This window comes from Planococcus citri, chromosome 4 (genome assembly GCF_950023065.1).
Source record: "Planococcus citri chromosome 4, ihPlaCitr1.1, whole genome shotgun sequence".
NCBI lineage: Eukaryota > Metazoa > Arthropoda > Insecta > Hemiptera > Pseudococcidae > Planococcus > Planococcus citri.
In genome coordinates this window covers 54,451,264-54,472,781 of record NC_088680.1, presented here as the reverse complement: position 1 = coordinate 54,472,781, position 21,518 = coordinate 54,451,264, and the positions used below count along the sequence as shown (strand labels likewise).

The 21,518-nt window shown below is 35.0% G+C and overlaps 1 protein-coding gene and 1 long non-coding RNA gene across 3 annotated transcripts in view; one reads left to right on the top strand and one right to left on the bottom strand.

The window, feature by feature from the left end:
• The window catches only part of Calx (sodium/calcium exchanger 3), a 130,586-nt gene that overhangs the window by 83,237 nt on the left and 25,831 nt on the right, over positions 1–21,518 (bottom strand). The window lies entirely within an intron of this gene.
• Positions 1–21,518, top strand: part of LOC135844002 (uncharacterized) — a 60,955-nt gene that overhangs the window by 18,821 nt on the left and 20,616 nt on the right. The gene's annotated exons all lie outside the window — the stretch shown is intronic.

Sequence of the window (21,518 nt, the reverse complement as noted above, 5' to 3'; positions counted from 1 at the left end):
TGAACAATTGAAGGGCTAATGGTGAAAACTGCCTTATTCATTTTTTTGTTCACACAACTTTAAACATTTTTTTTTTTCATATTTCATCAATTTTAAAGGGAAAAATGAGTATTGTAATGCCTTCTGGGATAATTGAAGATGTTTTTTAATACTTGACTATGAAGTTTTTACATTACTATTGAAGTAGGACAATAACGTTTTCATTGATTTGTACAAAAATCACTTCTGACTGACTAAGGTGGTTTTCACAATTAGCCCTTCAATTTTAATAACATTAAGCGATTTATAGATAACATTTACCATTATATTGATAAGCGGCTTTTACTGTATTTACAAAATAGGCCAAATGCAGATAATTTGACTAAAATTCTCCTAAATGCAGAAAAATTGATAAGAAATGGAAATTTTGATGACATTGGAAAGTTTAAACATTTACCTAGCTATCCAGCCTTGTTAAATACCGTACCTAGGCAGTTATTTGAATAAGATCGAAAAAATAACCACCCTCGTCGAAATTTATTTAAAGAGACATTTCAAAATAAATTGAGCATCTATTTTCTCGACATTAGGTTGTAATATCCAACTCGCGATTACAAGGAGCAATAAAAGTGCGGAAAAACGTGTTTTTTAATTAAAATTAACGCTCTAATAATTCATACAGTAATAATATATAGGTATATAATTATACAAAGTAATTTCTTAAATAAAACAACGCCGAAGTCTCTCGCACTCTCGCAGTCTCATTCCGATTTCAAATTACCGCATCAATTTGCCCGAACGAACGTCGGCGTTAAGGAAATTAATCAAAATTACCAGAAAAGTGGGTTTCCTTATCTACCGTACACGTAACGAACTGGCAAAACCATCGCTAATGGAAATATAAAGTCAAAGAAGAGAGAAGCTCCCCATTAAGGAATGCATTACTTTTTTTTTATCTATATCGTTGGGATATCGTATTTCAGCGTCAAAACGATACTGGTATGTTAGGTGACGTTGAGATGAGGCTCGAAAGTGTAGGCACTGTAGTATATAGTGTATAGTGATGCCCATTCTGAGTTTTTATACTTAATACACGCAGAAAGAACGTCTTTTTCTAGGCGAAATTTTCGCCAAACGTCTTGCCGAGTTAATTCATCTTCGATATGGCACCTTGATAAGTATTTCAGCGCGTAGCTGCGGATAATATTACGATGTCTGTGGAATGTATATTTATGTACATCGTATTACGACCAAACTACGCACTAGTTCATGCCATAAAACTTGAACCAGAATGAACGTTACCAATAAATACAACGTCGAGATTTGCATTTTCTCATATGCAAAAGGAAGTAGGTACCCTAATCAACATGCATGCCATAAACGAAATGCTATACAGCCCCAAAATAATGTTAAATACCCGTTAAAGTAATTGGTTTTGCAACGTTAACTTCGCGATGTTACTCTTATATAGTTGGTCGTTTTATAACGAGTACTCGAATTTTGTGGTGTTTTTATCCTTCTGGTTACATTAATAGCCTTTAAATTTCACTCGAAACCACGCAAAAGCGCAATGGCCGGTTTGCGGTCCTTTTTTATCGCATTTTATCATCGCGCCATGTTGACCAGTACATTGAAAACTGCTGACCTGCAACTACTTGTACCTATCAAACAACCTACACAGACTGAACTTTCGATATAATCGTAATCTTGTTTGTACCAATGTACCATACTACAAAATAGAGTCTGCGTTTTTCATCTTATCTCCACTACATGTGGACGTATCTCTACCTACATACCTACTCGCATAGTAGGTAGGTACTTACTCCTTCATACGATGGAAAAAAATCGTCCCTTTATTACTCGTACGTTTCCATTGTAAACAAGAGCCAAGTCTCGATAACAATATTTCCTCACAGCTGAAAAAGAATATAGCTTCGTGTCACGTGTGCGTTGAAATTTTGGCAGTATTCCCTATTCGCAGGAAAATATTGTGGTAACCTTATTAAGTTATAACGTCAGATTGCATTGCAACTGGGATTAAATACGATTCAATTGTCCGAATGGGTTTCAAACGCTGGCCAACTCAGCGGTGCATGAATTCGCTGTATTTATAACGCAGGGCATCACTACCTATGGGGATACATTGTTTTTTATTCTCGTCTCATACCACATTTTAAAAAAATGCTTATGGATGAAAAACAGTGGAGGGAGAGAGTGTGATATGAGAAGCATCAAAATCCTAAAGATTTTTGGCTTTTTGTAACCAAACTCGCCCTTGAATTTATCAGATATTTGTGTAGGTAGCTATAGAGACGAAAGAAGACACATTAGACTGAGCTTAACATACAGCTTCAATTTGAAAGTTTCGATCACTGAAGGAAAAACTGATAGTAATGCTTTTGACAAGCCATCGATATCGCAAAATATGAAATGAAATGAATGTTGAAAGTGTTGACAGATTCTTCGAATTTGATTTTCCTGTATCTAAGCATAAAAAAATGCTTATTATATTAGGTAGGTATTCGTTTTACTACCAGTAAAAAAAAGGAAATATATTTGTATAATTGAACGGTAAAAAAGGTGGGTTGTACAATATTCTTCTTTGATAATAGAAGGCGTTTGCAATACAAATTTCTATATGAGATAAGCAGACTGTAATAGTAGGGAATGTAATGAAGGGGATAGGTAATCTGGGTTATAATCTGTGACAGAGAGTATAGTATAGAAATATTTTCCTAAGGGGTGAGAATGTACCTATGCCTAGTTACATATTAATATGCAACTTGTATTACATCTTCTATCTTACACACTAATACCAATCACGTAATTTATAAATAATTTACGAGACAACATTCTTAAACCATTTATTGATGTTTTAAATACCAATAAAATAACCTAAGAAGTTGTGCATTATTTAATAAAACTTTAATTATCGAAAGGATAATTAATGTAGTAGTCATAAACAGGTGAATAGACCTAGTAGTACAGTCATTTTAGATGAAATGAGAGGATTTATTCGGACTAATTCCTACAAAAGGTTTTTTTGCGGGATACTGTAGTGGAAGGGGTCCTATTCAACATACTAAAAGTCCCACCCCGTACCCCGCGTGCGTCGCGTGCTAGAGCGTGAAAAGTGTCCCGCCGCGGCGTTTTTTGCGATTTTCTCGCGAGGAGTTGATTTTACGTCGAAAATAGTTTTATTTTTGTGTTCTACGTCAAATTTCCGATCTAGTGATATATCAACTGTCCTTCTACCCCCAAGGGGGGTGGAGCTAGAACTATTCAAAGAAGGGGGGTTTCCTGAAAAATACATAAATGTTATAGGCGCCTAAGAGGGGTGAAATGGTCCCCGAAAGCGTTCGAGTTGATATTAACATGGAAGATGGGTACCATTGAGAAACTTCCGCGTGAAAAATTTCAGATCCACATCCCCTCCCCTTTTTGAGGAACCCCCCTTTTCTGAAATTTCAATACCACTTTTCTCAGCCCCATTTTAACCGATTTTGAAAATTTTTCAGTATGTTATGTATATCCCTAGTAGGTATCCCCACAAAAATTTTCAACCCCCTCCCCTCATATTTACCCCTCAAAATGGTGTAAAAATGTGTCTGAGGGAGGGTTGGGGTAAAATGGGAATTTTGGGGAAAATAACTAAATATTAATGAACAGGGTGTCGTTTTCTTATGATTCGATACCGCTGAGCACGAATATGACATCAGATTTTTTGCTACACTCATCTAGACCTCTCCAGAGCACTTGGCCCTCTCAAGTTTTACTATTGTTGAAAAGCATAGAATAAGTTGAAAAACGCTATTTTGAGGGGTAAATATGAGGGGAGGGGGTTGAAAATTTTTGTGGGGATACCTACTAGGGATATACATAACATACTGAAAAATTTTCAAAATCGGTTAAAATGGGGCTGAGAAAAGTGGTATTGAAATTTCAGAAAAGGGGGGTTCCTCAAAAAGGGGAGGGGATGTGGATCTGAAATTTTTCACGCGGAAGTTTCTCAATGGTACCCATCTTCCATGTTAATATCAACTCGAACGCTTTCGGGGACCATTTCACCCCTCTTAGGCGCCTATAACATTTATGTATTTTTCAGGAAACCCCCCTTCTTTGAATAGTTCTAGCTCCACCCCCCTTGGGGGTAGAAGGACAGTTGATATATCACTAGATCGGAAATTTGACGTAGAACACAAAAATAAAACTATTTTCGACGTAAAATCAACTCCTCGCGAGAAAATCGCAAAAAACGCCGCGGCGGGACACTTTTCACGCTCTAGCACGCGACGCACGCGGGGTACGGGGTGGGACTTTTAGTATGTTGAATAGGACCCCTTCCACTACAGTATCCCGCAAAAAAACCTTTTGTAGGAATTAGTCCGAATAAAAAACTTAAAATGACTGTACTATAGGTTTACGTTAAGTAAATATATTAAGCTTTCACCTCAGGACGAATCCTGGTCTAACGATGGTTACATGAGCAGAATTAGAGTAATCTATTCCTTAACATCTAATTCATTCATAGCTCAACGTAGGTAGGTGCAAATGCTCCACTACATTGAGTCATTTCTATCATTTAATTATGGTATAATTATAATTAAATGATGATCGTTTGGAGCATGTTTCAGCACTTACCCAACTGTTCACGTTAATCATCTCTTCGGGGGCTCACCAATACTAGGCCCAGCGATGATTATGAATAATATCTCTGAATACACTTTCAGCAAGTATACTCTCCTATGGTCGACAAATAGGAGGCATACCAAGATACCGATTAAACACGACGTTTGATTCGAAACATACCGCGAATATCGTTAATATACACAAATTTAACCGAACAAGCGGGTAATTATTGAATTATAAAGTGCGAAGAGCCATGAGGGCTAAAATGACCAACAGTGACTACATTACCGAGAGCTCGAGATCTAGCAAGGTAGTGAAGAAAATATTCTTCGCAATCCTGGTCCAGACCCAGGATCGCGGTATTTCTCACGTAACCTTGTATCCTAACCTACAAACTGGTTATTCTAATAATAACCACTCTAGAGTAAATTACATTAGAACCACCACAGGCGGTTAAGGCATGTCTGCTCATCACAAGACCTTTTTTTTAGGTACGTCTTTCTTGGGATCATATTAATTCTCGAAAGTTGCCAGTCCATAATTTTTTGCATGCCCCCCTCCCTCCTTCCTACTCCAAACATCCAGAAAGGCTGGATTAAAAGTCTCTTTTTCGTTCCAAAATGGCTGGGGATGAATCTTTTTGTTGCTAAATTTTCCCAAGTTAAAAAGTGTCAATTTTCAGAAAAGTTGTCAACAATAAGAGTCAACAAAATGAAATTTTTTTCACTTAGTTTTTAACATTCCAACAAGAAATCCCCAAAAAATTAATTTTTCGTCATTATTCTGCTTCAGATTTTATCTAAATACAGTACTCATAACTAAAGAAAATTTTCCACACACGTCCGTATTAAGCACACAAGGCTTTAAGAACCTTGATATGATGGGTTTAAACTTGAACCTCATTCGTAAGCATTGCCTGACCATGGCATATATCTCGTTTTCCAATTTGAGAACGTCAATAATCCAAGCTTTGAAAAATCTCGTGATTTTCATTAAAGAAAAATATCGTCGAGCAAGTTTCGAATAAATGTTATACTTCAAAATTTGGGCATTTAAGAAAGCTGAAGAAAGTTTTAAATTGGTTTCATTAAAGTTCGATATCGTACCTACTTGTGTATTTTTCAAATAATGATAAAAATCTTACCATCGCGTTGAAAACATTCGTACACGATTGCGGATATCTCTACAATATTATTTTTCTCTTCTCCATTCGTATGGGGAAAGAATAGACATTTAACACTTTTATTAATTGCGATTCAACCCACGAATCGTTCCACACAAACGTATACGTATCTCCATTATAAGGATATATTTCAAATTATTTCCGCAAATGATTATCACTTTTGAATGTTTAATTTCGCCTCTCGAGATTAATTTATTATTCTCAGGTCCGACGAAACCCACATTATCAAGGTTTTCACCAGTCTGTACAAAATCGTTGGTATTTCGTACGTCTACGAGTATAGGATACGCACACGTTCGTTTTATTTTTCATCTCAAATTGATCGTATGCGTGATGAAAAATGGAAAAAATAAGCACCTACTCGTAAATAAATAAATTTTACGTAATTTATGGCAACGACTGGATGGAATTTTGTTACTGACGAAAGAATTTTCATTTTGTTGGCTCGAATGAGCACTAGATACCCTTATTCGAGTCGAAGATTTTTTTTTCGCGAGCACGTGACATTTAAATGTCACCAACATTACCTTATTATTTCGTTCGAGTTTCTTCAATATTTAATACTTTATCGGTTAATCTGCGCAGTTTTCTTAAGGTTAAATATTTTTTAAGCTATAAAATAAGATGACTCGGCTGGAATTTCAAACGAATATCGTAATATTGACACTTTAATTAAAATTTACTCCGAGAGAGCAGATGCTTTTTGAGAAAAGATAAATTGAATATTTGATAAATCGTCAGGTAAGTGTTCGGCTTCTTCGTTGAAATTTGCGAAATTAATTTTTTTTTCCTTTGTTCTAAAGAGATTTTGAATTAAAATGGAAAAATATCGAATACAATGAACTAGGCACGAGAAAGTTCTGTAAAAATGGCGTGATCATATTTTCAACTTTTTTCGGACCTTTTTTCACGATTGAAAGAGGATGAGGGAGTACTGATGGGCTGCATCTAAAAGTCAAGGGAACGTTGAGATGTAATTTTAAAAATCAAGTCATTAGGAAAAAATACGAGTAAGTTTTGACAGTGATTTTTCAAAATTTTTCAATAGTAGATTTCAAGTTTTTTTTTTTTTTTTTACTAATCTTGAAAAGTTAAACCATTTCCTAAGAAAGTTCAAACTCGAACATTACAATATTAAGCACCGATTTCCTTTTAAATTCAACAAACAGATTTGCTCCAAGTTTAACCAATCATGAGATATGAGCATTCAAACTTGTAGGTACCTATAGGTAGTTTTATGAGCAACAGCAAATGAGAATGGTACATACTTATGATTATGGTGATTTTACAGTACCAAAAAGGAGAGTTCGTAAAAAAATCTGATGATGAGTAAAATCGCAGAATTCGGCTTTCGTTTTAAGTGAAGGTGAGTTGATTTGGAATAAGCCTGCTCTATCTTTGATTCATATTTACGGCAAACTGGTTAGGCAATTTTATTAACACGTTTGATTTCAATTCGTGTTGGGTAGCATATTCAAAAAACTTCATGATTTTTTTTGCAATTATTTCAAGTGAATTTGTCGCGATTATTTCACTTGATTTTTTTCGTCGCAATTTTTAATGATTTTCTCTATGTTGAATTGGAATAAAGTTTTAGACTGTGATTTTTATACTGTGATTCCAAACGATTTTTTGTTTTTTGTGATGAACGAATGTTTTCGATGTTTTCATGTTAATTTCAAATGGATTTTTATTTTAGTTTTCATTTTGGTGGGGGGGGGGGGGGTAGTCAAATAAGTTTTTTTATGACAATTACGTTGACTTTTTTTCCTGATGATTTTAGAATGAATTTTCAGAGGTGACTTATTTTGGAATACGTGATTTTGAACGCATTTTTTCTTAGATAATTTCATTGGACCTTTTTGGTGATATTTTTCAGGATAGATTTTCCAACAGTGGTTTTAAAAATTTCCTTTTTTAAACGCCATTTTGTGATTTCAAAATAAACCTTTTGATGGCGATTTCAAATTCATTTTTTTGTGGAAACTCCGAATGAAGTTCTAGTGATATGTACTTTGAAATTAATTTTTGAGACGAGTGATTCCAAATTCATTTTTTATTTTTTCAAGGAGTTTCAGAGTAAATTTTTCAGGGGCATCTGAAATCAAATTTTTAGTGGTGATTTATAATTTTTATTTCATTGTAATTAAAATAATTTTCGCGATACCTATTATGAATTTTTGAGGGTGGGGGGAAATTAAGGATTTTATTTTTAATTTAGGGTAAATTTATTTTGTGGTGATCAAAGCTACGTACACAATTACACATTGTTAATTCTCCATTGTCAGTCATGAGATCAGATCAGGGGTCCGAAAAATTGTTAGGTGAAAAAGTTCACTAAATTTGGGGAAGAAATTTTAGAATCAACGTTGAAAATTCAAAGTCTGTTTTGAAACCGTGTTTCAAGCTGTCAACTTCAAATCTAAAAGAAGAGACAAAGTTATTTTCATTCGATACCCACTAAAGCTAGAAAGCTGATCTTTTCGGTTGAAATTAATTTCTTAATGAGTTTTTACGATTAAAATATGGCGAGGAGTCAACCTTTATTTTAAAGATCCCAAATTTCAAAAAAAAAGTCCTAATAAGTATACATAAGTACACATAAAAATGTTTTGAAAAAAAATTCTGAATTGTATTCCAACTTTAAATCCAAAATTTGAATCAATTTGGTTTCATGAGACCCAAAATGCTCGCCCAAAATACAAACTTTCAAAATTTCTGGACCCTCTTCACTAAAAGTTTGGAAAAATTGAAATACCACCGCAATATACTTTAATGTGTAGTGTCCTTAGTTTAAGGTGAAAATTTGGACCACCTTCCGCCATTTGGCTTCCACATGGGTGGGAGGTATAACCTTTCAACAACTGCATTTTCACAAAATAAATTATTAAAAATTTCAAAAGAACCCTGCACTCAAGCAAGAAGGCGAGCCGGAATTTGTATTTTAATATTAATCGAATTCATTTTTCAAATAGCCTCATAAGTCATATCCAATAAAGAAAGAAATACCCATCAGCCGAAAAAATCCAAACGACACCCTGTAAGCTGTATCGAACATAAAAAAAAGTGATCATACGCTTAAAGCATAACTAGGCCATTTGATCGCATACGCGTGCTATAACGTCCCAATAAAGTAAACATTTTTGCACCACATTTACGATCATTTTTGATAGCGAATTAAGTTCTAAAAGGTAATGAAAATTTGTCAATTTTTTTCCTCCTTTATCCGCACGTCTGATTTTTACAACACGCTTATATTCGAGTCGTAAACAATAAAAATGGTTCGTTTGCGTCGCGTTCGTCCAAATTGTACGTGTATATCTATATTATATTATACATGTACACTATGCATATGGTAAACATAAATTTTTAACTAATCGAGATCGAGGAATTTATCGCGGAAATATTCCAACGTCGAGTTGACCATGTTGTTGATAGGGTAATAAAATTATAGAAAAAATATTCCGCAAGACCATGAACACGATCGTATATTACGACCTTTTTAAATACTCATTTCACAAAATCGCTCTACGCAGCTTTTTCGTTCGTCGATGTTTATTGTTTCTTATTAAAACGTCGAAAGTTAATACGTGTTATAACACCCAAGTCGGCGTAAACATAAAATGCAAAACTTGTCTTGACATTGATTGATCGTCGAATATTGCAAAAGCCACGATAAATACAAAGGGTGACAATTCATTTAGTAGGTACACGAGTCTCTAGTTATACTCGTTAGGTTTTCTCATAATAATTCTACGTTCGATAAAAAAAAGGAAAAAATTCACGCCAATTTTTCGACTGAGCGAGTTAATTAACCACACAGCACCAAATACTCGCCTAAATTACTAAAATCATAATAGGAGAATCAAAATTGAAAAGTTTCCAAAAAATTTGAATCGTATTCGTGGTTTAGTTGGTACGTAGTTCTAGTTACGTTCTTTCGTTTCCACGTGTGCGATGATACCTATAGGTACGTACCTACGTTGATGCCAGATTTTCTCATTCACCTCAGAGATCCAGTTACGCGGAACCCATAAGAAATGATAATACTGAACTCGACGAGAGGTATTCAAATAAGCTACAAATACGTATAACGAAATAAAAGAAAAATTCCCAAAGCAGCTACGTGTAGTTACCACTCTGGTTTTATAAACGAAAATCGTATAAACTTTCTTCAACAATCTGTTTTCTATTCGAATGAAAATGAATTCGCCGACTATTCGTCGAATACCTAATACGTATAGGTACTATTTTCACCATAGAAATGGCATGACTTTCGATAACACAACACGATAGGTTAAAAAGGCTCGATTTTTATTTCCAACCGTTTCAATGGCCAACTCGAATAATGATTAAGTTTGCATGGAAATCGAAATCGTTGATTTTCAAATACAGTACCTGCCATGTACGTAGGGGGTGAGTAGACCTAGGTAACCCAAAATGGTATCCACGCATGTTTTTTCGATACCAGTAACGATTTCTAGATATCCAAAAGGCTAAAAAAAAAAAACACCAGACGAATCTCGAACGTTCCACATAAAATGAGCAGGGAAAGAGGGTGCTTCTTCGACCCATCTATCTTCACATCCACTTGATTTCTACCGAGGTTCGAGGTATTCCCTTGCCAGTTTAAATTGACTAAATCTAAAAATTTCCAGATCCATAAAAAAATTAAAAATTTCCACTCCAATTTACACAGTATAGGCGTAAGTTATCATCATGTGAAAATTTCCATATTTTTGAATCCCCGTTGCAAATTATTTTTCGTAAGTATTATTTATAGCAAAGCTTTCCCCAGCAGCTTGAGGTCAACTTGGCAAGTTTTTGTAAACTTTTGCGAATTAATTCACGGTGAAAAAACTTTTAGCATTGCTGTTCGTCATTTCAACGAAAAACAAATGGGTGAAATACCATTCTAATAAATTCTTTTCGTTTTCGTACAGAAAATTCATAAGCTAAAGTTACGCTGCTATCACTACTAGTAGTTCAGACAGAGATGGACAGCTGTCACCATAACGATATTATTTTTTCATAAATCGAATCCATTTCTATAGCAAAATATAAAATTCTGGCGGATTAGATTGGCCATATTAAAAGACGAGCAACACTCGGAATAATTTCTTTTCGAGATTAAATTATAAGACAATGACGTGTTTTGGAGTAACAAAAACATTTTTCATTGGCTCATGCTTGGGGATATTTTAAAGGACATGTTGTCAAAGAGCGTACACGAATGTGCTCTTAATTATTCCGCGCATTAGATGTAATTACTGAAAAGCCGAAGGTATGGTAGTATGCATTTTTTTTGCATGAACGAGGTCAGGGCTTAGTAATACGTAATTTACATTCTATGGCTTCTCGGTGAGATGCATTTAATAACCTTGCATGTGTTTGCATGAAAAATCAAAGGATTTAGATGATTAAAAAAAGTTTTCCCATTTTTCCGGTGTATTAGAAGTACACGGCGCCAAGATGAAATTGTGGCTTAAAATCTGTCACCGGCTCAAAAGGTGCTTTTTTCCGAGGTGAATTTGTAAAGGTAAAGGGATTTGGCGATGCTCGACGTAGTTTGCTTTACGCTATCGTGATAAAAGCTGCGTAAAAACCGAGCGTTATTACAAAGATATGTTTTATTGGAGCTGTAAAAACGACCGTGTAGAAAGCTGTTTAATTTTTGACGAAAAATAAAAAATACGCGGCGTTAAAAAATTTTGCTGGTGTTTCTATTTTTTTTTTTTTTATGGGAAACGTTTTAAAGTGAACGAGGGTTCGTGATATTCTCTTCGGTATGTGTGTGTAAAATATAAGGATACATGGATACCTAATTCATAATCACGAAGATTTGCGTGAATATCAATTATAGGGCAATACTTATCAAATTAAATAATACCTCTACCTATACCTTCATCTTCTCCTTTTGATTTTTTAATCGTGAGAAATGGATTAGGTAAATTTGCGTTTTCGAAAATTCATCAAGAATATAAAAATGAAATGCAGGTACATAGTAGGGTGTACCTTATTTATATACGAGTATGGTGGCAATTCCCCCCTCTCCCACCCCCTTACCCTCTAAAGTTGTTACCTGATAAGGTGACAAAAACACACTATGAAATTTTCAGCCCCCTCGGTGAAGAATAAGTGGTGCCAATGAGCCCCTCAATTTTACAAAATATGAAAAATCGAAGCATCAAACAAACTCTTTAAAATTGTGAACATTCTAGTTTCTAGTTCCAACATCCTCAGTCAAGTCCCTACCGAATATTTTTTCATTTTTTCTTCTAAATTTTAATCCTTGGATTTGGTCAATCTTCATCAGACAAGCATTATGTCAGACTTGAAAACTTGGGGAAAAAATTCATCACTAAAAAATATCCACATAATTATTTTTACAATTTTACAGTATTTTGTCTGACTTTCAAGAACTTGGAACAAATTCCAAAGAATCCCTGACATCATGTCAGCCTTTCAAAAACTTGTAGAAAAATGACCCAATTTCTGACATTTTGACATCAGGTAACATTAAATGAATGTTTAGATCAGAAGTCTGACTTTGAAGAGCTTGATAATTTCACAGCTGGTGACAGATGGAATAGTAGCTGAACTTTTCGCAGATGACAATGCTATAATTACTTGCAGTAAGTAAATGAAGATTAGGAAAGGGCCATTACCTATTTCAGAACAAGCAGCAGTTGATAGAATCACTGAGTGGATGTGGACATGGAAAATTGTTGCAAATTGTGGGAAATTAGTACATGTTGACTTCTCTCTACCCTATTGACAAAATTATGCATAAAAACAGGTGTATTGATGAGTAATGCGTGAATTTGGACTTTTTTCAAAAATAAACAGCCTGCAAATAGCATGCGTAAAAGTAATGTTAAAGCATGTAAAATAAAAGAAAAATTGAAAAAAATCTTCTACCCTGCTCCCTGGGTGGGAATAGAACCTGGGACCCGCAATTTCTATTTTTCCGTGTTACCTAACCCACTCAGCCACTTCGCCGCTTGCGAAGAGTGGAGTTATTTCCGCATAAATGTTTGTGTGTTGTGAAATTATTCGGGCTGTGCAAAGGTGTGGCGCGCTAGTGTGCTGCCACTGATACATAAGAAGCAGCAAGTATACCGCTTGAATTTTAACATTGCTTCTTATAGAACATTACCATTTCTGTTCGATTTTTAATAAAATGCTGAAGAATATTAGTTTTTCAGCCAATTTGAGTAGAAGTTTTGTATTCCTCGTGAAATTTACTACCAGAATATGTACTTACTTCTTTGCTTTGTTTGTTTTGTGATGCGTAATCGTTAATTATCACTCATGATTCGTGATATTATTAGACGTTTATCACCATTTTTTCATCACATTTATGATCAAAGAAACATTCAGAGCCCATTAAATTACAATTACAATACCGTAAAACGGGGTGAATAGGGTCACTTTTGACATATTTATAAGAATTTCTCCAAGACAAAAAATGATAGAAATTTCGTTCAAGTGCTTTATTGTATAGTTTTGTCCATAGAATCCAAATCTGTTATCAGTTTTTGCGCCCCCTTCAAGGGGGCCCCACAATATTTTATTTTAGGGGTGATCCTATTTAACTCTATAACGGGGTGAATCGGATCATCCACTAAAAATCGATTTTTCCCCCCAGTTCTACTTATTCTAGGTTGTAAAAAATCACAAAATAATTTTTTTTAAAACAGCAGAATAACTATGAGCGTTTATTTGAAAAAAAACGGAACAATACTTCGTAAATTAAAAAAAAATGAAATTCTTCTTTTTTGAGGTGCCTCTTGAGTGCTGTATCCTTTATATATCAACTTAAACGCCTCTAAAAATTTGTTTTTACATTGTTTTGCAAAACTGTTTGCTCTGGGGTCCTTCTTGTAACTTCTCCTCATGATTCCCGAAGAAAAAAAAGCAAATACAATGTTTGAGCAAGCAGAAATGACGTGATCCGATTCACCCCATTTTTCATTTAAACCACGTATGAAATCAGAAAAAAAATCGTAGGTAGTCTTCTAGTCATTATAAATGAAAAATGATTGAACTAACATTCGTAGAAATGCTGCAGTTAAAAGTGTTGAAATTTTCACATTCGTCCGATTATTCAGTACCTCTGTGGAAACAAAGTTTTCCAACAGTCAAAAAATCGCTTGCCAAAACATGTTGCATTTGTTTGGCACTACAGTCAGCGCAGCCACCTTTAGAAACTTTAAACTGCACTATTTGGGAAGCGCTATGTTCACACAATCGAATGGCGGTTTTAGTTTGCATTTTTACCGATTAGGGAGCGCGTCATGTCGTTTCGAATTATTTTCGCCATGACTGATCCGATTCACCCCGCGGATCCGATTCACCCCGTTTTACGGTACGTCATTTAAAAGGTAATTTCACAAGAAAAACAAAAATTCAGATGATTTTTATCCAAAAATCAACACTTTTGAAGATTTTATAGAAAAACCATCGACCTTGTAAATAATCTTGTTGCCTCCTCTAATAGACCAACTGTGTATATGGATTCTAACGTAACGAAATGGCACCAACATCTCACTACTACTAACACAAAGTTTTACAGAAGTGTAAGGTACTTGGTTTGGGAATGGCAGTGTGCATGTGTCACTTGAGAAGAAGAGGCGAGAGGAGACGCGTCATCTGGTTTGTCGTTGTTATCTTCCCCTCTCTCCGAGCGGGTAACCTAGGGTAACCCGCGCATGACTATTTCCATTCCCAAACCCAGTACATTACACTTCGTGTAAACCTTTGTGTTAGTAGTGGTGAGATGTTGGTGCCATTTCATTACCATTGCACAGTTGGTCTATTAAGAAGTGAACATAAAGCGAACTGAATAAGCTGCAAGGTCGATGAGAAAAACATATGAAAACTGAGCTCCTTCCATAAAAGACAATGTTAAATTTTCAGCATCTATACTGCTTGTTGTAGTTCTCATGATTTGCACTACGTGGCGACTCTTGTCATGCACAGTCCAAATTAAATTTTTAAATTTTTCTCCCAAGTCCAAAAAGTGCAAACATTTATGGGGAAATAACTCCGTTCTTTGCAAGCAGCAAAGTGGCCGAGTTGATTAGGGAACGCGGATAAATAGAAACTGAGGGTCTTGGGTTCAATTCCCATCCAGGGTAAAAATTTTTTCAATTTTTATTTGATTTTACATGCTTTAACATTACTTTTACGCACGATATTCGCAGGCTGAATCGCATGCTTTTTTTGAAAAAAGGCAAAATTCACGCATGCTTGTGCTATGCATAGAAGCATGCGTTTTAGCATGCTATCACATAATTTTTGTCAATAGGGTACTTACTACTCACCCCTACTTGCCAATTACGTAGAGCTAGAGCCGCAGACCTTCATGAACGAGGTACCTAGCTAGTTTGAATCCACCAACTACAAGTAATTTACCAAAAACAATACCCGTAATTTACCAAAGAAATTTCCTGTGATTTATCAAAAGATATATTACTCTGATTCAGCTAAATATTATCTGTAATTTAGGTGAAAAAAATTTATAATTTGCCAAAATCACCTGAAATTGCTGTAATTTTCCAAAAAGTTCCTGTAATTTATCAGAAAATCTCTAAAAGTCTAATATATAGACACTGGACCTGCGGAATAAGACAACCAACTGCAGGCCGAGGGGAACGGAAACGGTAAGGAAAATTTGAGTAACGCCAATTTATCCCGCTGGGTGATCTTGGCGTTACTCAGGTTATTTTGCCAAGATGGCCGCGAGTTGGTTGTCTTATACACGGGTCCAGTGTCTATAGTCTAATATGTAATCCAATCCCAAGTCACCTCGTCATGATTGTGTTCTGTACTCTTGGAATTTTTTAGTCATGTGATACCTATTACGTACCTATAGGTAATCCGAAAAAAGCACCGATTATCGGCGCCATCACCTGTCTTAAGGGAAATCTAATACGTCAAAATACACATTTTTTAATCCTTTCACTAATAACTTTATTGTAATGTAACACCCAAGTGTCACGCTGTCATTAAAAAACTGTCTCAAAAATTTCCCACGAAAATCAAATGATATCTATTTACATCGGGATCGTCCACTAAGGAATAGGTACATACTTATCTACATTAAAACTGAAAGTTATATAATAAAGGATCAAGATTAAATTTCAAATCTCACTTTCAGGTTGATAATGAAAACGGCAGGTATTTTGAAAATATACTACCAACCTGTAAAAAAATATCCCCAATAGATAACCCTCGCAATCGGATTTCGGGATTATTTCCTTTACGTGTAAGAGTAGTAAATTCATCGGTTACAGCTATACCTACTCTCGTACCTGCTATAAGATATGGCGGTGTATCTGTTGCTTTTGCATTAACCCTGATCCTAGTCTATTTTCGATAAATACTATCGAGGGTTACTTCTCGTAACCTCGTAGATATAACAATACCTCCCTATAATTCGGCAGCAAGAAAAAGAAAAGGCAAATATTACATTCGAGGTTTTCAATTTTTTTTCCTCAAAAACTCTGGTTTTAGAGATATTCTGCACAATAATTTTACGCCTACGAAGTGAATTTTTTCCCCACATATGGATACGGTATATTTTGTAATAAATCCTGCGAAAACGATATTTCATTTCAAATATGAAACGTTGAACTTTTCAATTTTATATACTCCTCGAAGGGTAATATTATATATTTATACGAGGAGCTCATCGTTTCGCAAATATTTGAACCGAGATGTGTAATACTACGTGTAATATATTTGTACATGTATTAGCTTCTCTTCGTATGTATATCTGAATCTGACCATCTGACTTCATAACAATAATAATAGTTACACCGGGTTATTAAAAATTTCCCCAGAATTCCCCGTCTTACGTACTATTTATGACAAATCTAACGTTTACATTTTCACAATAAGTACTCGAGCACAACATGACTTTCACGATGAGATGAAAAATTCATTTTATAATATCGTCGAACAAGAAAAAAATCATCGTTATTAAAAATGTTCGGAATTTAATTTCGTATTCCATTTGAGAGGCGTAAGTATTCATGACGAGCAGAATTTTCACCATACATAAATTACACGATATAATTATTCAAAAGCTGCGTGATCATAGACATACGCGACAGGACGGACTATAAAACGCAGGATCTCTCGCTGGTTTCCTTTTCACGTTGCCTTGTGTCCTATTGTAAATCATATGGGCCGATGATGGAAATTACAGTCATTGCTTTAGTTTTGAATTATCGGTAAACGTTTTAAAAGGGCGTGTCATTAATTACGAATAATGATTCTAGCGGATAATATACGATTCCGTGATATCCTCTTGCTTTTTTAGCTGCTGCAGATAACGTGTTGGCGATGATATGCGAAGCTTGTTTTATTTTATAATAATGGCATGGTACAATGCAGTAGCATTTGCAGGCGGAGGTCGTATACCGTGTACATAGTGATTAGGTTTTTTTGTTGGTTTGCTCGTAAGTTGGCATGCAAAATTCTCGTGTTGTGGGTATACCTATTGGATTGCGAGGAAAATGTGGAGCTTGATATTAACCAAAATTTGCAGTGTTTTTTCTATTTAAAAATAAAATTTTTTCGTTTTTTAAAAAATTTTTATGAACTTTGGTAAATATTTTTAAACATGAACCTCTTTTAATTCGATATTATGAAGAATCAATTCAAAAGAGAATTAGTCCGGCATATGCCAATGGGAGTAATTGCACCCCCCCCCCCCCCGCCGATCCTCCGGGACAACATTTTTCTTAAAGGGGACATCCTAAGGAACATTTTAATGCAAAGTTGCCAAAAAGAAAGTTGGCCTTACTTACAAAATGGCGGCCATTTTGATTGACAGGTCAGCCGAAATCGCAGATTTTGCGTTTTAACATAGGACTTGCACAAACTTTTTCAAACTTTACAAAAGTAGATCGAAAGATCATGCAAAAATTTATCACCTGTCAAAATTTCAAGTGCTAAAGTGCGTTTTTCGATTTTTGGTGAATTTTTGAAAATCGAATTTAGGCCAAAAATGAGGGAAAAAATCAAAATTTTACCAAATTGTCCAAGAAAGCTGAAATTTGGGATATACCCTATTTTCGACATGCCAAATCGATTGGAAACGGTTTCAACCCGTTTTGAGCAGTTCTGGAGCCTCCAGCAGATTTTTGAAACTCGAAATTCACACAAAATTCCATCAAATTGGAGTTGTAAAGCTAAAATTCATTCTAAAAACTAGTTTCAATACGCTACGAAGTACTGCAGGTGAATTTCAAGTTGTTTTGGAGCCTCCAGCGACTTTTTGAAAATTCTTGAAGCCTCCAGTAGTTTTTTGAAACTTTAAATTTTCACAAAATTTTATCAAATAGAGATGGAAAGCTGACATTTACTCTACACTCCAATTTTAACACCCTCTGAAAACGACTTCTGGTGGATTTCAAGTCATTTTAGAGCCTTCAACGACTTTTTTGAAAATTACTGGAGCCTCCAGTAGATTTTTGAAACTTGAAATTTCCCCAAAATGTTATCAAACCAAGATGGAGAGTCGAAATTCATTCTGCACACTAATTTCAATACGCTACGAAGTTGACTGCTGGTGAATTTCAAGTCTTTTTGGAGCCTCCAGCAACTTTTTGAAAGGTTGTATGACGTTTTTTTGGAAAATTGAAATTTCCTAAAAGTAGCTGGAAGCTTCAAAACCATTTGAAACCACCATGTAGTCTGCGAAGTAAATTTCAGCTTGCAAACTCCATTTGATAAATTAATGTTGGGGAAATTTCAAGTTTCAAAAATCTACTGGAGGCTCCAGTAATTTTCAAAAAAGTCGCTGGAGGCCCTATAATGACTTGAACCCACCTGAAATCGTCTTCAGAGGGTGTTAAAATTGAAGTGTGGAATAAATTTCAGCTTTCCATCTCCATTTGATGAAATTTTGTGAAAATTTAAAGTTCCAAAAATCTGCTAGAGGCTCCAGTAATTTTCAAAAAAAGTCGCTGGTGGCCCTAAAATTACTTGAACCCACCTAAAGTCGTCTTCCGAGGGTGTTAAAATTGGAGTGTAGAGTAAATTTCAGCTTTCCATCTCCATTTGATGAAATTTTGTAAAAATTTAAAAGATTCAAAAATCTGATGGAGGTTTCAGGAATTTTCAAAAAGTCGCTGGAGCCTCCAAAACGACTTGAAATTCACCTGCAGTACTTCGTAGAGTATTGAAATTAGTTTTTAGAATGAATTTTAGCTTTACAACTCCAATTTGATGGGATTTTGTGGGAATTTCGAGTTTCAAAAATCTGCTGGAGGCTCCAGAACTGCTCAAAACGGGTTGAAACCGTTTCCAATCGATTTGGCATGTCGAAAATAGGGTATATCCCAAATTTCAGCTTTCTTGGACAATTTGGTAAAATTTTGATTTTTTCCCTCATTTTTGGCCTAAATTCGATTTTCAAAAATTCACCAAAAATCGAAAAACGCACTTTAGCACTTGAAATTTTGACAGGTGATAAATTTTTGCATGATCTTTCGATCTACTTTTGTAAAGTTTGAAAAAGTTTGTGCAAGTCCTATGTTAAAACGCAAAATCTGCGATTTTGGGCTGACCTGTCAATCAAAATGGCCGCCATTTTGTAAGTAAGGCCAACTTTCTTTTTGGCAACTTTGCATTAAAATGTTCCTTAGGATGTCCCCTTTAAGAAAAATGTTGTCCCGGAGGATCGGCGGGGGGGGGGGGTGCAATTACTCCTATTGTCATATGCCGGACTAAATCTAGAAATATACTTACTACCAAACAAAATTTTAAAGGCTACCTATATATCCTCATCCTACCAACCTTTTTCACCTCTATATAAAATTTTTCAGCTTATAAAGTTTTGGAATCACACCTTCATGCATTGAAACACGTTCATCGTTCCATTTTCGACGCAAAAAGCTAGCAGCTGTAGAAAAATATAATCTCGGAAGCTATACGCGTTTTTCAGCTACTCAACACCCTAATCAACAGCTCTATAGGTACCTACGTTGATATTTTAAACGAAACGTATAAATTTCCATTTTCCTTCCATTCAGATCAAAAACTTTTGCCAAAAATGCGTCATTTCATTGTTTTTTCATCGTTGAAAATTCTGCATAATGAATACACTTATCGCAAATGAAAGACCGAAATCGCTGAAAACTAGCCAAATTCCAAGTTATACGTACGGTACCCGAAGTCATTATCGCGAGATACCGAGTAAAGAGTGCCGAGTTCGCGAAACGAATTTCACAGCGCAGCCACATGGCGAAATTATTTTTAGCCTATCTGCGTAGGTATAGGGGCATCTTTCGAGATGGGGGTGTCAGGCTGTAATTAATATTGAAATCAAGTTTGAAAAAAAATGTTCTCTTTATTCGTTACTTACCTAACTATTCATAAGAAACTTTGCAGAAAGATTTTTAATTAAAAACTAACTCTCTTTGGGTAGGTAGCCTACAATTACACCTGATTCGAAATTGGTTGGGGGGGGGGACGTTGATTATTACTTTGATAAAAATAGAGGTTTTTTTGAAAATAAAATGATCGATATTGGAACAATTGAGGTATTTGAACGTTGAAAAATTCATGTTTGATGTCAATTTATGTTCAGAAACAGTAGGAGGAGACAAGCCAGGGGATTCGATAACGATGGAAAGACAACATAAGATTAAAAGAAGACAAATTCCGTTCATTTTTTTAAAACTCAGCTCTTCGCAATAAAAAATGCACAATCCCTCCTCTAAAATTTTACACCGTGTCATCGAAACCATTCAATCGATATTTTATTAGGTACCTACCAACGAAAAACCAAAGCTCAACTTAAAAATATCAATCGTAAAAAGAATAATTAATTACCCAGTGATAAAATTTCTTCTCGTTAAACGCTTCCAAGTTTTAAATCATTAATACGAGAACCAATACGATGACGATTTAACCCTCAGTCTATTCATTACCCTGTGGACGAATGAACGTATACGGTTGTACGATAAAAGGTCTAAATTTCCGTATCATTGATATAATTTACAAGCGAAACGAGCTATTCGATTTATTACACAGATCGGCAACTTTTATTACAAAAATAACCAACGACCATTTAACATCCTTTTCCTGAGTTACAGATAGAAATACTAATACTACATTTATTACGAATCACAAATGCATAAATCGCGAATACATGTCAAACATGGTTTTTAAACGATGAGAACCATTATGAATCTTCTATTGAAATTTTATTCGAATTCGTTACATTCGGCGAATTTTAATCACATTCAATCGCACCGCAGCCTCGTTCGTTGATAAGATTAGATACAGAGTCGTCATTAGATATCCTTACGATGCACTCGTGATTAAGTTGGCCTTTGTTGATTAATGGCATTTGTGTTAATTAATCCATTTACGTTCTGATTACGATACGACGTCCGTGCTTTGTGGCTCAAAAGGTCAAACTCTGGTTTGATTTTCGTAATTTTCAAGTACACATGTTTTAGGAGATACCTCATACCAACTCGTACAGTACATATATCTACCAATATCGAAGTTAAACAAAAAAAAGTAAGAGAAAAGAATGTGATTTTCTTGCAAAAAATTCATTCGAACGAAAAAAAAAACTCTGTTGGAAATCAACTTCGCTAGTTATATGTACGAGTAAAACCAGCAGCGTAAAGTTCAAAAACTACACAGCAATCATTTTTCATGTCATCGTAACAATCGAGGTTTCCGTTTTTTTTTT